The sequence below is a fragment of the Sminthopsis crassicaudata genome, chromosome 2 (genome assembly GCF_048593235.1).
Source record: "Sminthopsis crassicaudata isolate SCR6 chromosome 2, ASM4859323v1, whole genome shotgun sequence".
In the NCBI taxonomy this organism is placed as follows: domain Eukaryota; kingdom Metazoa; phylum Chordata; class Mammalia; order Dasyuromorphia; family Dasyuridae; genus Sminthopsis; species Sminthopsis crassicaudata.
The window spans coordinates 157,747,981-157,765,118 of NC_133618.1; the positions used below are offsets into that span (position 1 = coordinate 157,747,981).

General features: G+C 35.6%; 1 long non-coding RNA gene across 1 annotated transcript in view; it reads right to left on the reverse strand.

The window, feature by feature from the left end:
- Positions 1–562: 562 nt before the first annotated feature.
- LOC141553301 (uncharacterized) overlaps positions 563–17,138 on the reverse strand; it is a 274,117-nt gene continuing 257,541 nt past the window's right edge. The window contains exon 4 of the long non-coding RNA XR_012485382.1: positions 563–609. This is a non-coding gene — a long non-coding RNA (uncharacterized LOC141553301). The remainder of the gene's footprint in view (positions 610–17,138) is intronic.

Genomic DNA, 17,138 nt, shown 5'->3' on the forward strand with positions numbered 1-17,138 from the left:
CCTTTAGCACAAAGCCCTCCCTGCTGAGCTAACACACACTGGTGTGTTTTCACATCCAAATCAGGCCACTGAGGGTCTATAAATCCAAGGGATGGTACCAAAGAATGACCTTCCCCTCCCCTATAACACCCTTCCCAAAGAGCAGCGACAGAGCTTGACAAAATAACAGAAATTACACTTTCTTCTCATTTTCTTTGCTGAAATAACAAGGCAGATGAAGAAATTCTCAGATGTTAAGGTAGCCTGCAGAAAGATTGTGTTCAAGTCAGCTGTAGGAGGAAAACTTCATTAGACCATGATATTCCTAGGTTCCCTGAAACATCGTTGCCATCCCCAGCACTTAATTTAATGTCCCAGACACAATTTTTTAAGAAACAGAAACTTTAAAACTTTAGTTGTTTCAACAGCCCTGGAACTTGAGAAAAAAACAACTTAGCAACACTCTGATGATGACCAGATAGCCAAGTTATCCACAACCCATCAAGAAGGGGCAGTAATAATGGGGACTGATAAAGAGGGCTCCTGGTATAAAGACAGCACACTTTCAAGGGAAGAGGTGGAGGAGAATTTGCCCATCAGTAGGAAGCAGCTCAGTTATTCGTTGATGACCTGAAAAATAAAACAATCATTTCAAGGATCAGAAGCCACAGGAGCTCAGAGTAAAGAGAGGGAAATGAGCAAACTGCCCATAACACACACATTGTATTTTTATTTACTCTATTCAGATTTCTAATGACATCCTTCCTTCCTATCATATGACAAAATAGCAATTTCAAAATGAATAGGGTGTGTGTGTGTGTGTGTGTGTGTTATATGTGTGTTACTGTGTGTGTGTAAAATCACATATCCCCTCTTCACTTCTAAAATTTTGTATATCAATGTTTTTATTCAGGACGTGGATTATATCAAAAGAGTTATAGAATCTATTATCTCTTTTCCAAATTTAAAATGATTTTCTCGGTTTATAATGGTAAAGCAATTATGTGAATTCAAGGTAAAAAACTGATCAATCCTCTAAACATGTCATTATATACAAACTTAGATGACTTATTTAAGCCATTCATATTCTTTCTTTTAAGCTAAGTAAATCAGACAACCAGAATTAATATAGATCATTATAAGACATTTTTGACATTCCATTGAAAAACATCCACATGCCTTATTCATATATTAAACAAAAGTGTTCCAATGTATCAAAGGATATATGCCTAACACAATCTTTAAAATAACTAAATCACTGCTATATTAACACATGAAAATAAATGTGATTTTTCATAATTGGCAATACATGTAAGACTACTAGGACTGTCCTTATTTTAATTTTGGCCTTCACATTCAGAATTCAAGTGGCATTTGGTCATAACTCTGCTTTCATTTAACTTTTACCCAAGACAAAAGGAGTGTGAGATGGTAGTGGAAATGCTGATAACTCATCAAGCCCCCCAATATAACTTGTATAGTAAAAAGGCTAATTAACAGGATGGCTTCATAATCACACATGAAAGGAGAGGTACAAGAAAGCCTCTAAGGCTGGCTACAATTAGCTCATGCGGTGCCCCGAATCTCAATCACCAATTAAATCACGAAGAATGTCATACTGCTGTGAGGGTCTGCCTTGAAGAACAACCATTACTGAGAAGTCTTTTCTTCATCCATGCAAGTGATGTTTGTGTGCCTGCATACCCAACCCATAAGAAAGGAAAGGCACCCAGCAAATGCAATTCTTTTAACACGTTCTTTTATAAACGTTATCATTCCTACTTAATGCAAAGTGGTTTACACAGCTATTATGAAAGGAAGTCAGCCGTCCTTGGTCTCTCAACTGTTGTACCTTAGAAAGCTTCAATGCCAGACACAATCTGCAGTTGCTAATAATTTGATGACAAACTGCAGGAAGGGACTATATCAGAGCTGAGAGAAATAAAAACCATTGACATTTATATTATACCTTGGAGACTGTGAAGCATTTTATATATATTAGCTCATTTGAGTTTTTCTACCGACTGTGAGGTAAGACAGGCATTATTATCTCCATTTTACAAATGAGGAAACTGAGGCTCAGAGAGATTAAAAAGTTCCAGGGTCACAATTTGGCAATGCAAAGGTACAATTATTCAAATTCAGGTATGACCTAACTCTGCTTTTAATGCTCTCTTTCTTCTAGACCAACATGCATCTTGATTCAGTTATTATTTCTCCATTTAGACATTTCCCCACGTGTGTTAAATGAGCAAAAAGCTGTTCTGGATCCGGAAAAACTTGTTTACACCTCATGAAGGGGAGAAAAACAAATTAAGTTTGGGGAAGAAGGAGAATGACCCTCACTAATCTTTTGTTTTCTTCCTAAGGGATTATTTTTTTTTTATTAAATCAATAGCACAGCACCCTGATTGTACATTTTCCCAAAGACAACTTGTAAATGATTCTTTGTTGTAGAAGACATATGAATCGAACCCTTTGAATTTCTGACACTCGCCCTGTGCCTGTTGTAGAAAGCAGTTGTTGGTGCTGCTTAATAAATGTGCAGGAACAGTGCCTCATTCTGCACAGGGATGCAGCTATTTCTCTTGCCCAGCTCCTATCGTCCTTGAAAATGGTTTTGTGCGAAGAGGGAGGCAACTTTTAGCAAGCACACCAAAGCCTATTTGCCCTTGCGACACATCCTACCACGAAGGAGCTTGCTCAGATGTTTCCTACCACAAAATGCGATTTGCAAGTAGGAGATCAAATCAGTCCTGATAACATGAGGCATCCAGTTGAAGGAAGGGATCAAAGTTAGAAATCCAGCCTCTTTCACTGATGCATAATTTATATGCACAGTAGGTAGGAGCCAGTCACAACATTAAGGTCTTTCTGAAGAGGGAAGAAATTACTGCTTTCCCCAATAAACATTTACTTTGGGTGAAGTAGCTTAAGGGAAACATTTCCGTGGGAGATTTCTGCTTTTCTCTGAACAAGGCTGACGGGCTCTAAAGAGTCAGCTTCGCATGTGAAAGAGTGGAATGTGCAGGTGAGTATTTAAAGACCTATTTGTTCATTCACTACAGAAGCAGTGAAAGGGCTCAAGCTTTATGTTTGAAGTAAAGGACTAAAATAAGAACTCCATATTTAAAAAACCAGAGAAAAATATCTTTTCCCCAACCTTTTCTCCACTGGCCCAATTGCTGTCCTTATTATATGTGCCATGCTGATACATTGAGGACTTGATAAAGTTTAATACAAAAAGTCTTTAAAGCCATGAAATTTTCTAGTTAGGCAATTCATCAGATCTACCTAAAATAAATCACAATTATATTTAGGAAGACAGGTAGAAATGCACATAACTTTAACTAATCTGGGGATGAAAAAGGCTATCTATGTCCCAAGGAATTGACAGTGGTTGTAAGATGGTACTTCCTCCTTAAAAGGTAATGTTTTCTCTTCTCCCAAGACTACCAAGATGAAACTTCATCTCCTAATTCTCCAGTGGCACATGACCAACTACTCTCAGCCTCTGCCTCCAAACTTAGAGTCATATCAATTTGGTATCCTTTTCTTGGATTTCACATTTCTGCCTAATACCCAGGGATAAGGATAAAATTCTCATTTTATCAATGGAAGCCCTCTTAGTGTAAATATATTTGTAATAGAACTTTCTTCAGGAAAAGATATTTTCCAAATATAAGGATAGGGATATGCCCTTCCAATCCTTTCTACTGTGTTTGCCACAATTAAGCCTAGTTATGATTTTGATTTTACTTGGAACAAATGGAATTCTATTCTATTATAAGAATTTCACTTGCACTCTTCATAATTTAAGGATAGAAGGTGGCTTCTAAGAGCAGTCAAATTTACATCTTTAAAAGGGGTAAAAGAGAATAATAAATGTTGGCATAACTGGAAAGACTTTAAAAAAAAAAGACATATCTAATGGTATGTCTTTCCCCCAGCCAGTCTTAATTTTTATAGTTGAAATCAATCATGCTTTTAAATTATTAGACAGATAATCACTTCCTTGAAATAATTTCAGCACTCATCTATAATAAAATAGATTTCTTTCAAAGACCCCCTAGTTAAATGTGCTCAGTGCTACTTTCTGTATCATGCAGGTCAATTTAATTCTGCTCTATACTCTCTACACAGCTAAACAATTGCTTTTCAGAAACTGGAGAGCACAGTGAATGCTGCCTGTAATATCCATCTAGAGGTGGCCTTGAACACTTGCGTTAATAAAAGCTTGACATCTGAAATCCCACTTTTATTCATCTCTTATCAAAGAGTTTGTCAAGATTTCTGGAAATTAATGTCATATTAATCATTACTAATAATTCAATAATGAGAGACATTAAAAATGTAAGAAAGAGATTCTGAGAATGTCAGTGGTGGCGTCCATTTACCACATTAAGTACACCTCTGTGTGATTGTCTACATCTCACCATCTGCAGTACTTGAGACCTCCAGCCTAGAAAAGATCCTCTTTTGCAATATCAATAGAGTGCTTCCTAGATGATACCTTAACTGGTCTATTTTAAACATTTATTTGGGTCAACTGGAGATTTAGCAATGAGCTTTATTTTATCAGGGACTCTTGTATATAACAAATACTCCACTTTTTTTTTCTTCTCTAGGCCCTAGCCTCATGTACATGTTGGACTTTCCCTACAGCCTTAACTTAGGATAGGGTCAGGAATAAGACCAGGCCAGCTAGAACTCATTCAGGCTCAAGACTTTATAATCAATCACTAGGTTACTAGCAAGCAGAAGTCAAAAGTAGGAAGCATGTTTAAAATCTGGGAATAAAATTTGGCAGCCTGGAGAAGATTATGATTTAAAGTAGCAAACATAGCAGGTAAGTTTCTCTCTCTCCTGATCCTTCCTCTAAGTGAAGTTCACAGTCCCTAAATTTCACTTTTTATTATTATTCCTAATTATTATTATTATTATTCCATATTATTACTATTACTAAGTGGAAGGATGTTGTAGTGGAAACAATAGGGCAAGATAGCTTACTACACCAGAAAAAAACCCTAAATTTTGAATAAAGGTTATGAATTCAGATTCTGGTGTTACCATTGTCTCTTCTTGGGCAAGTTATTAATGATTCTGGCCTCAGTTTTTTCATATGTAATCCTCTCCACCCTTCTTGTAAATGTAATAGGTGGTATTTATATATCACTTTAAGGTCTATAAAGTACTTTACGCTTAGAGTCTCTTTTGATTCTTACAATAATCCTCTTTGGTAGATGCTGTTTAAAACAAAACTGAGGCTGGGAGACATCAAGTGACTAGTCCAGAATCATACAGCTATTAAGCTTCTGAGTGGGGATGTGAATGCAAGTCTTCTAGAGATTAAATCCAGTATTCTCTCCAGAGATATCAAATTTGAAGCAGACAAAACTCCCAAATAGGACACAAAATAGGTCAAAATGTAATCAGGGAATGTTAAATAAAAATGCAACATAGATAATCTTAATTTATGAATTTCTAAGTCATGTGTGCCCTGCAAGAATCAATTTCTTTCTTTTTTTTAATTGAAGTGTTAGATGTCTCATCATCCTTTTTTATTTTTTATTATTAAAGCTTTTTATTTTCAACATTCACCTTTTCAAAACCTTGTGCTCCAATTTTTTCTCTCTCCCTTCATTCTCTAGACAACAAGCAATCCAATAATATATACAATTCTTCTATACATATTTCCACAATTATCATGCTGCACAAAAAAATCAGATCGAATAAGGAAAAATGAGAAAGAAAATAAAATGCAAGCAAACAACAAAAAAGTGAAAATATGTTGTGATCCACTTTCAGTCCCACAGACCTTTCTCTGGATTTAGATGGCTTTCTTCTCCATTTCTACTTGAATTTAAAACTATTATGACTATACCACTTAGATGTCTGAAATAATCAAGATTGAGGCAACAAAGGAAATTTTCTCCCTATGATTCTCTCTCAGGTACCTAGCTCATATTGTACAATAATCACCCTCATTATGGTTTGTTTCTACCATCACAGGAACTGTCATGTTGTAGTGGGTCAAATTAAAATATAGTAAACGGGGAACAGACATAAAAGTATCCTAATTCTTTATTTGCAAACCCCATAAGCAAATAGGCAGCACAGTGGATAGAATACATGATCTGGAGTCAGGAAGATTCATCTGGCCTTAGACACATTAACTGTGATCCTGGTTGGCCAACTTCCTTTACCCTGCTACCTCTGTTTCCTCATCTGTAAAATGGGCTAGAAGTTGAAATCAAAAATCACTCCAGTATCTCTGCCGGGAAAACCTCAAATCACAAAGAGAAGGACACAACTGAAATGGTTCCGTAGCAGCAGCAGCAACAGTAACAACAAAAAAATAACTATTACTTCCCTGTCTCCATTCATTTGCTCATCCTGCTACCTTAGTAAAACTTACCCTTCCCGGTAAAAGATTGTGGCTTAGGAGACTGGCATAGTTCCATAGTGTAGATAGATAGAAATAATAGATACAAACATAATAGATTAACAAATACATAGAAAGAAAAAGATAGAAAGATACATAGAAAGATAGACGGCTAGCTAAATAGACACAGAGATGAGAAAGGAAGGAAGAGAAATAGACAGAAAGACATATAGGATAGATGGATGACAGATAAAGTGCTTTCTCTGTGCTAGTTACCATGCTAAGCACAGAGGAGATATATATATATATATAGTTATATATATATATGTATGTATAACTAAGCAAAGCACCATTACTCTTTCAGAACTTACAAACTAATATAGGGAGGTAATAATACACCAAGGAAACTAGAGGAAGAAAGGTATACCCTGTGATACCTAGGTAGAGACAAGGCAGGTGTTGAAGAGCTGAAGTTGGGAGAATGAATTGGGCCAGGAGTTAAGTAAACATGATCTGGGGCTCTCATGAAATAGTGGTTGGATCAAGAGACTAGCTAATCAGAAGAGCAAGTCTCAGGGCAGGGCTTTCTCCTGGATGGAAAGTAGTTGGTTAAGAATTTAGAAGCACTCCTAAGCTACCACACCTGTGGGGCTTTATCAACCTCTATCCCTATGATTCTTGCTAAAATCCTGGGATTTCATTCCATAAAGTTCTGAACCCAGTGAGTTTATCCTATGTACCAGGGTTGACAGGGTTATGAACACTGGGTATGATGGAAGTTCTTCCTTTCATTGTGACATTGGGATGTCATAGGCTAAAATCATGGGCTCCAAAGTGTATAACTGGGGCTTTTCCTGTTGTTATCACAAAAGGTTGTGTTGAGGTGAGCCTAACTTTAAACTGTTGAGAGTGGGGATATTTTTGTTTTGTTTGTCTTTCTTTGTATCCTAAATGCACAGAACCTAATGTAAAATCGGCACTTAATAAATGTTAATTGACTGACTGATTGACTAAGTGACTGGTACAGCCAGTTTATGACAGTTGCCTAAAGTGTGAAATAGAACAGTCATCCCTATTAATGAGTAATAACCATAGATGACATTCATTGAGGGCTTTGAGGTTTAAAAAGCACTTTACTTTCTTTACTCCCATTTGAATTTTACTATAACCTCATTATTATTGCATAGAGTCTTTACATTTATCTTCATAATTATTATTATCTTCATTTTACAGATGAGGATGCTGAGGCAAACAAAGTTTAAATGACTTGCTCAGGATCACATGACTAGTAAGTGTCTGGAGGCTGGAATATAATTCAGGTCTTCCTGACTCCAGATGCAATGCTCTATCTCCTGTGTCACTTAACAATAATTAAGGTTTGCAAAATTCCTTACACATTATCTCATTTGATTCTTCTAACAACCCTGCAAGGTAGAGACTATTATTAATCTCATTTTATAGATGAGGAAACTGAGGTACTGAGCAGTTAATTGACTTTCCAGGGTTATGTTGTTAAAAAGTATTTGAGTTAGGATTGGCTCCAATACCCTATATTTAAGGCTACTTTCAACTGAAGGAACCAGCAATGTTTAATTTGGAAACAAGTAAACTCAGGGGGGATATGATATGTCTTCAAGTATGTGAGGGGCTATCTTGGAAAGAAGGGTCAGACTTCTTCTGTTTGGTCTCCAAGTCCAATGGGTGTTAAGAGACAAATGGATGTAAAAAGCTCAATGCCAGAGAAAACTTCCCAACCAAACTATCCAAAAATTGCATGGATTAACTTTGAGAGGGGATGAGTTCCCACGCCTTGGTAATATTTGAACAAAGGTTAGATGACCATTGTCAGATATTCACAGATATTCACACTTTCACACATAATTTGAATGAGTATTGAAAACCTTTCCAATCCTCAAATTCTGTGATTCTGTGAATTCTGCCCACCAGCACAAATTCCTCTTAGCATCTTTTCTATGACAGAGAAACTCAAAGCTATTTTTCCTGAATTGAGAACTGCTCCCTAAGCTCTTCCCTTAGAGACATTTCCTATTTAGTCTCTCATTAAGAGTGCCATCCCAAGCCCACAAATCACTAGGACACCTATTCACCTCGGGCTGCATAAATATTAATGGGAGCTTTGCACAGGCACTGGGGGTTACATGCCACTTATTAGAAACCAGAAAAGAAAGCAATAAGCCAATTGGAAGCATCATTAGTAGACCACATGGCATAAGCTAGGTCTTCAAAATATAAATGCTATGATGGATAACTAGTTAAATGAAAACTTTATAGAAATAACAACTCCCACTGAGAGAGTTTTCTCTCACTTGGGGCTAGTTCAACCTTCTTCCTCATTCTCATTGTTCCCCATATATATCATGTCAAAATAGTAGAGGATTTGAAGTTCCTATAGGGTCCTGCCTAATATTCCTTCAAATTAATCCTTATGTATAACCACTTAGTTGGTATAGCTGATATAGCAAGTGACTTAACATGGCTGTACAGGAATGAGTCCCAGCCAGAGATTAGGAAGCTCTGCAGTAATATTACCTAGTAGATTTTAAATGGAGAGAGTAGGAAAATGGGTAACATTTTTGAGTAGGGCTTGTGGTCCATTTTCTCCCTTCCAACCATTTGTGTACACTGTTCTATCACAGTATTTTAAGCCAGATAGACAGGAGAAGAGATGAAAGGAAAGGAAAAGAGAAGAGAAAAGAGGAGAAGAGAAAAGAGAGAAGGGGAAGAAAAAGGAGGAGAGGAGACCTAGTCCAATCTCCACATTCTACAGATGAGGAACCTGAGGCTCAGAGAGATTTGAAAGTGAGATGGCTCACATAGGTTGCAAATAGCAGAGCTGGTCTCGGAATTCAGGCTGTCTGATTGCAAATGTGATGCTCTTTTCATATTTTTCTAGATAGGCCCTCTTTATGCTAAAGTTGTGGCCAAAAGTGAGAAATTCTAGATAGCACCTTAGAGATCATCTAAACCAGGAACTTAAACTTTCTCCACTAATGACTCCTTTTCACATGATAAATTTTTATATGACCTCAGGCATATAGGTATATAAAACAGGTATACAAATCAGACATTTACTGATCCATTTCACAACCCCCACATTCAGTCACACAATCCCATATGGGATTGAACATCACAATTTTAGGAGCTGGGATTTAAACTATCCCATTTGTTTCAGAGATGAAGTAACTGAGATACCAGTCTATGTTACATGATTTCTTTTGATCCTCACAACAATGTTGTGAGATTGATTTAAAGATCTAAATGGATTTTAATTTAATGGATCTAAAGATCTCCTTTATAGATAGAGAAATTGAAACTCAAAGAGTTAAGTTGGTCACCCACAGTCACATGGTTAGACTTACCTCTCAAACTGGAGAGGGTTGGTTAAAACCCGATGGGGAGGCTTATAGGAGGATATGACCAAGAATCACAGAAGGATGAGAAGGCATGGCTGGGTTGAAACCAGCACCATTAGAGGGTGTATCCTTAATATAGATTTATCAGAGAATCTAAAGTATATTCAAGAAGGAAAGGACCCACAGAAATAGGTGTTAGCATAGTACTAAAGCCAGTAGAAAAAGCCAAATGAATGAGAAGACCAAAATAAAAACTTAAACATTTGAATATATGTAGTTTACATATGTGAAAGTAAGTTATGCTATTATTCAGACATAAAGCACTATGATCTTTAATGGACCCCCTGTAAAAGCTCGACTCTAATATTCTGTTAGAGGCAGCTAAGTGATATACTGGGTAAATCTCTAGTACTTGAATCAGGAAGACCTGAATTGAAATCCTTTCTTGTTATGTGAACCAGACTGCCTCAGTTTCTTCATCTGTGAAATGGGACAGTAACACCATCTAGCTTCCAGGGTTGATGTAAGGATAAAATGAAAAATTTGTAAAGCACTTTGTTTATCTTAAGGTACTATACAAATTCTAGATAGTATTTTATTATTATTATATTATTATTATTATATTACTCCAAATGACATAGGAGTAAGCCTGGGTTCTTGAAAGTTAGGTCTACATTGCACAAATTCTGATATCTTCTGCCAAGCTTGAAAGATAATAAGCTTAGGTTCTGTGTCAGTGTTGAAGACCAACCTAGCTAAATTCAGAGATGCTCATAACCAGTATGGCTACTAGGTAATGAAATTTGGTCAGAATGGAAGATGTGCATGGAAGATTTGCATCATATATAAATATAGATATAATATAGATATAGATATATAGATATAGCATCTTTGAAAGTACTAAAAAGTACAGTGTATTCCAAAAGTCTAAACTATTAGAATTTTTAAAATGCACTAAGACTTGTGAGACATTCTATTTTAACTAATAGGATGATGGTATAGTACGCTGGAGAGATCAATGGATTTAGAGTCAGTCACTTTGGACACTGAACTCTCTGTGTGACATTTGGCGAATCACTTAACTACTCTTACCCTCACCTATATAATCAGGGGATTAGACTAGATACCTTCTAAGGTGTCTTTTCATTCAAGGTCTATGATTCCAGAATTTATCATTATTATGTTCCAGAAATCAATATTGATCTTTCTAAATTATATAAAGGATTTTAACTTCTTATATGTTCTGTCTGAAAGTTATAAAAGGCCTGGAATTTTAAAGTTAATTTACAAAGTTGTCATGGTAAAAAAAAATCACCATCCTCAAGGCAACCTAGTGATGAAATTTTCTAAAAATAATAACTTACATTTATATAATTCTTTTTAAAAGTCTTTTACATATTTTTGTTCTACCAAGAAATCTATGAAATAGGGGCTACAAGTATCATCATTCTCACTTTACAGATGGAAAAACTAAGGCTCAAAGAAACTAAATAAATGGTCCATGGTTACACAATTAATGTTAGAGATAAGATTCCTATTGTCTCTAGGATATAATATAAATTTTTCTATTTGGCATTTAAAGTTCTTTACAACATGACCCCTTATACTCCTCTAATCTTCTTACATAACTACTCTTCTCTTCACACTCTATGATCCATCCATAATGTCCTATTCACTTGTTCCATCCACCCAATACTCCATTGCTCGTCTCAATGATTTTGCACTGGCTTATCTCTCATGCCAGAAATTCCCTCTCTCTCTCTTCAATTCTACCTCTTGGGATACCCTAGTTTCTTCCAGACCTACCTTCTTTCCTTTACTGATTCCTCCTTCAACTTCACCCTCAAAGTACTCATTTTTGTATATATTAAATGTTTGTTGATTTATTGATTGATTTAAAAAAGATATTCCTCCTAGATAGTGGGTTCTTCCAGATCTTACTGGTCCCAGATAACATTTCATTAGTTTCATCAAGCACCAGGAAACTGCAGTGTCCTGGAAGGTATCTGTAGCTATTCAAAAAAGTTTGGATTGATTCAGGAAAAACTAAGTAGATAAAAAATGCCTATTCACCAGACAGGCATTCAGATGAACTATCTATAGAACTTGAGATAGACAGTATGGATGGTCAGTTTGGGGGGAATAGCATATTTAGGAAATAGTGAATTATTTTTAATGACTGGTGTAATGACTAAACAACAAATATCTTCATCACTTACTCCCTTCATCTCCCAGTAGGTGATTGGGACATTTCTTCTTGTTGTTGTTCAGTCTTTTTTAGACATGTTCAACTCTTCTTGACATTGTTTTAGGGTTTGGGTTTTTTTTTGTTTTTGTTTTGTTTTGTTTTTCATAAAGATACTGCAGTAGTTTACTATTTCCTTCTCCAGTTCATTTTTACAGATGAGAAAACTGAGGCAAATGGAGCTAAGTGACTTGTCCAAGATCACATAGCTAATAAGTATCTGAGGCCAGATTTGAACTTAGGAAAATGAATCTTCCTGATCTTCTGGTGTCACCTAGCTACTTTGATAGAGATGTAAGTAAAAGCAACATGCCCCACCCCCACATACACATACATAAATGTCAAACCCAGTGCTTGAGAAAGTTATAATCCAATGAGAGAAGACAACACATAAAAAAGAAGTTGAAATGGGAATGGAAAGGGAGAAATGGAAACGAAAACAAAATGCAAGCAAACAACAACAGAAAGAGTGAGAATGCTATGCTGTGGTCCCCACTCAGCTCCCACAGTCTTTTCTTTGGGTGTAAATGTCTCTCTTTATCACTGAACAATTGGAACTGATTTGAATCATCTCATTGTTGAAGGGAGCCACGTCCATCAGAATTGATCATCGCATTGTCTTCTTGTTGCTGGGTATAATGATCTCCTGGTTCTTCTCATTTATTTCATGTAAAAGGGATCTGTATGTGCAAGAATGTTTGTGGTGGCCCTCTTTGTATTGGCCAGAAACTGGAAATTGAATGGATGCAGATCAATTGGAGAATGGCTGAATAAATTGTAGTATATGAATATTATGGAATATTATTATTCTGTAAGAAATGATCAACAGGATGATTTCAGAAAGGCCTGGAGAGACTTACATAAACTGATGCTGAGTGAAATGAGCAGGACCAGAAGATCATTATACACTTCAACAACAATAATATGTAATGATCAATTCTGATGAATGTAGTCCTCTTCAACAATGAGATGAGACAAATCTGTTCCAATAGAGCAGAAATGAACTGAACTAGCTACACCCAGCAAAAGAACTCTGGGAAATGACTATGAACCCCTACATAGAATTCCCAGTCCCTCTGTTTTTGTCCACCTGCATTTTTTATTTCCTTCACAGGCTAATTGTACAATATTTCAAAATTCTTTTTGTACAGCAAAATAACTGTTTGGACATGTATACATATATTGCATTTAATTTATACTTTAACATATTTAATATGTATTAGTCAAACTGCCATCTGGGGGAAGGGGTAGGGAGAAGGAGGGGAAAAGTTGGAACAAAAGGTTTTGCAACTGTCAATAATGAAAAATTACCCATGCGTGTATCTTGTAAATAAAAAGCTATAATAAAAAAAGAAGAAAAAATCAGTTCATGTAAGTCTCTCCAGACCTCTCTGAAATCATCCTGCTGATCATTTCTTAGAGAAATATAATATTCCATACCATTCACATATCATAATCTATTCAGTCATTCTCCAAATGATGGGCATCCATTCAGTTTCCAGTTTCTTGCTACTACAAAAAGGGCTGCCACAAACATCTTTGCACATGTGGTTCTCTTTCCTTCCTTTAAAATCTCTTTGGGATATAAGCCCACTAGTAAACTGCTGGATCAAAGGGTATGCACAATTTAATAACTTTTTGAGCATAATTCCAAACTGCTTTCCAGAATGGCTGGATTCATTCACAATTCCACCAACAATGAATCAGTGTCCCAGCTTCCTATATTCCCTCCAATATTTGTCAATATCTTTTCCTGTCATCTTAGCCAACCTAAGAAGTGTGCAGTTGTATCTCAGAATTGTCTTAATTTGCATTTCTCTGATCAATAATGATTTGGAGCACCTTTTCATATGACTAGAAACAGTTTCAATTTCTTCATCTGAAAATTGTTCATATACTTTGACCATTTGTCAATTGGAGAATGGCTTGATTTCTTATGAATTTGAGTCAATTCTCTATATATTTTGGAAATGAGGCATTTATCAGAATCTTTGACTGTAAAAATGTTTTCCCAGTTTATTGCTTCCCTTTTAATCTTGTCTTCAATAGTTTTGTTTGTATAAAAACTTTTTAACTTAATATAATCAAAATTATCTATTTTGTGATCAATAATGATCTCTAGTTCTTCTTTGGTCACAAATTCCTTCCTCCTCCACAGGTCTGAGAAATAAACTATCCTAAGTTCTTCTAATTTATTTATAACATCATCCTTTATACCTAGATCATTAACCCATTTTGACCTTATCTTGGTATGTGATACAACTAAAACTTATAACCAAAGAGGAACTTCAGGGAAAACTGGGAAATGTATGATAAGAAAAGAAGACGGGAGCATCATATATGGATGACAGGAAGCTAGAACACTTCTTTTGCTTTTCTGAGATGTCAGAAATAAACCGGAAATGTTTCTGGCACATTGGGTGCCCTCCTCAGTGGCAAATTTTAGTCAATCAATCTACTTATAAAAAAACCTACTTAAGTTCCAAGTACTGTGTTAGGTGCTGGACAAAAAAAATATAAAACAATGTCTATATCTGTCTATATGTATGTATGTCATATATATACATATATATATATATATAAAACAATTCCTATTCACAAGAAGCTTACATTCTAATGAAAGAGACAAAAATAGAATAAATATGAATAAATAAAAATATATTCAAAGTACTTTAATACAAGCTGGTCAAATAGGGAGAACATCAATATAAGGTAGTTTAGTTGGGAAGACCAAGAAAAGCATCATATAAAAGATGTTACTTAAGTTGTTACTCAAGAGAAGGAAAGAACTCAGTGAAGCTGATTTGAGGAGCAAATTCATTCCAGGCATATAGAATGACCTAGGAATGGAATATAGATTGTTCTGTGTGAAGAAAAGAGAGGTAAGTTTATCTAAACCACAGAATATAGGAGGAACATTAAGGTCCAATAAGGTTAAAGCAATATATGGGGATCCCCTATGAATAGTGAGATTATGTAGTGTTTTTAAAGCTAAATAGATTATATTTTATTCTAGAGGCAACAGGACGTCAATAGAGTTGATTAAAGGAGTTATATCATAAGATCTGTACTCAGAAAATGTTTCCTTGGCAGCAGTGTATAGAAGAGAGACTGGAGTGATGAGAGGCACTAGACAGGGATACAAATTAGGAGGCTGATGCAATAATCCAGGTGAGAAATGATGAGGGCCTAGACTACAAGGGCAGCTATGTAAATAGAGAGAAGAGATGGGATAAAGGGAGTTGCGGAGTTCGAAATTGCAATAATTGGCAACCAATTAAATGTTTGGAGTGAGGGAGAGTGATAGTACAGGTAGTACTGAGTATATGGATCTTAGAAACTGGAAGGATGGTTTCCTTCCTTTGACAAAATAAGAAAGTGGAAGCAGCAAGTATAGATGGCTTTTACAAGGAAATTACCTAAGAAAGGAGGGAAGAGGAAAATAACTTGAGGAAAGAAGGAAATAGATTGGGGAGGGCTTGGTTGATAACATTATTTAGGTGAACTGAATTGCTGAACTGCTTTCTTTATTTCTTTTTTGTAAAAGAATTATCGTTTTCTTGGATTGGGAGGGAAAGGATTTTGCCACTATAATTCAATTAATTATTACAGACTAATATTATTTAACAGAGCATATAGATATACTTCTAGCCTAGTATTACCTACCTCTAAGGAGAGCAAAGTAGCCTCTGGCTCCAATTTCCTGCTTTCCCTTTCGGCAGGAATGAAAGCATTCCTTGGAGAGAAGTGGTAGGGAGAAGAACCTAGAGTTGCCTATTTTGCCTCCTTTCATTTCAGATCACACAAGGAAAGGCCCCACAATATCTTTGACTCTGTGCATGGGGCTTATTCTCCACTTTGGTATACATCAAACCATATACATTTTCCCATGATCTTTTGTGTTCTTCATATTCATTATTTCTTACAGTGTAGTAATATCACATATAACTATATGGAACTATAAATATTTTATTAAATACATATATTATATATTATATTAACAACACATTATATATTATACTATATGCAACATTTTATATGTTACATTATATATTTTATTTAATATTTCACTATATTAACATGCCAAACTTTGTTTAGCTATTTCTCAGTTGATAGGAATTTACATTTATTCTTTGCTACTGCAAAAATGATTCTTCAAATATTTTGGTAAATATGATACATTGTGAGATTTCTGGGTTAAAGAGTATGCACAATTGAGACAGTTTCTTAGCAGAATTGCAAATTCCAACAGCTCTTTTTGTTCTAAATCTAAACTAGATTGATAATCTTTTCATTGTTTTGAAATACATAAAACCAGCTACTTACTCTTGGGACTCTATACTACTCTTGGGACTCTATTTAAGCCTTGATATAATTCAATTATTAGTATCCTTCTTGATCATGGTTAAAATATTGAAATATGTATATACATATATATGTATCTACATTTTACATATACATTTGTATGTGTGTTTCATATACATATACACATACACTCAGAAAAGTTGATGGAGGATGGGACTTTCATCTCTTGATATTCTGTGTGCTGCCTAATACAAATCTTCAATCTTCAGAGGAAAGAAAGGTAATGAAATGGGATCTTCTATCTAACCATTTACCTTCTATCTCATGCCAGGGGAAAATAAATGACACCTTCTGCTCAGTGATGAACATTTTCACACTTTTTCTTGTCCTACACATCCTAGAAAACCCCATAGAACATCATTCAAATCCTATTTCCCATTCCCTGCCTCCATATTCCTTATTTCCATCCCCTCTAACCCACCCATTCCAAAGCCCCAAATGAGCATTACCCACCCCTTCCACTATGCCCTCTGTACTTCCTGTTCAATAGGCAACACACTTCACTTCATCCTATTTCTTTTCTTCTCCCATTTCTTCTATCTTCTAACTATTATTGAAACTTGATTCCTTCATGATTTCACAGACTTTCTCTCCATGCTTTCCAGTATTGGCTTGACCTTCATTCCTCTCCTACTGTTTCTGAACATGCCCATATCTCTCTTATCCTCAGAAAATCCTTGCTTCATCCTTCCATCCATGTTAATTATTGCTCTCTATCTCTTATACTCTTTGTGGCCAAACTTCTTGAAAAGTATAGTTATAATGGATACTCCACTTTCTCTCATCTCAC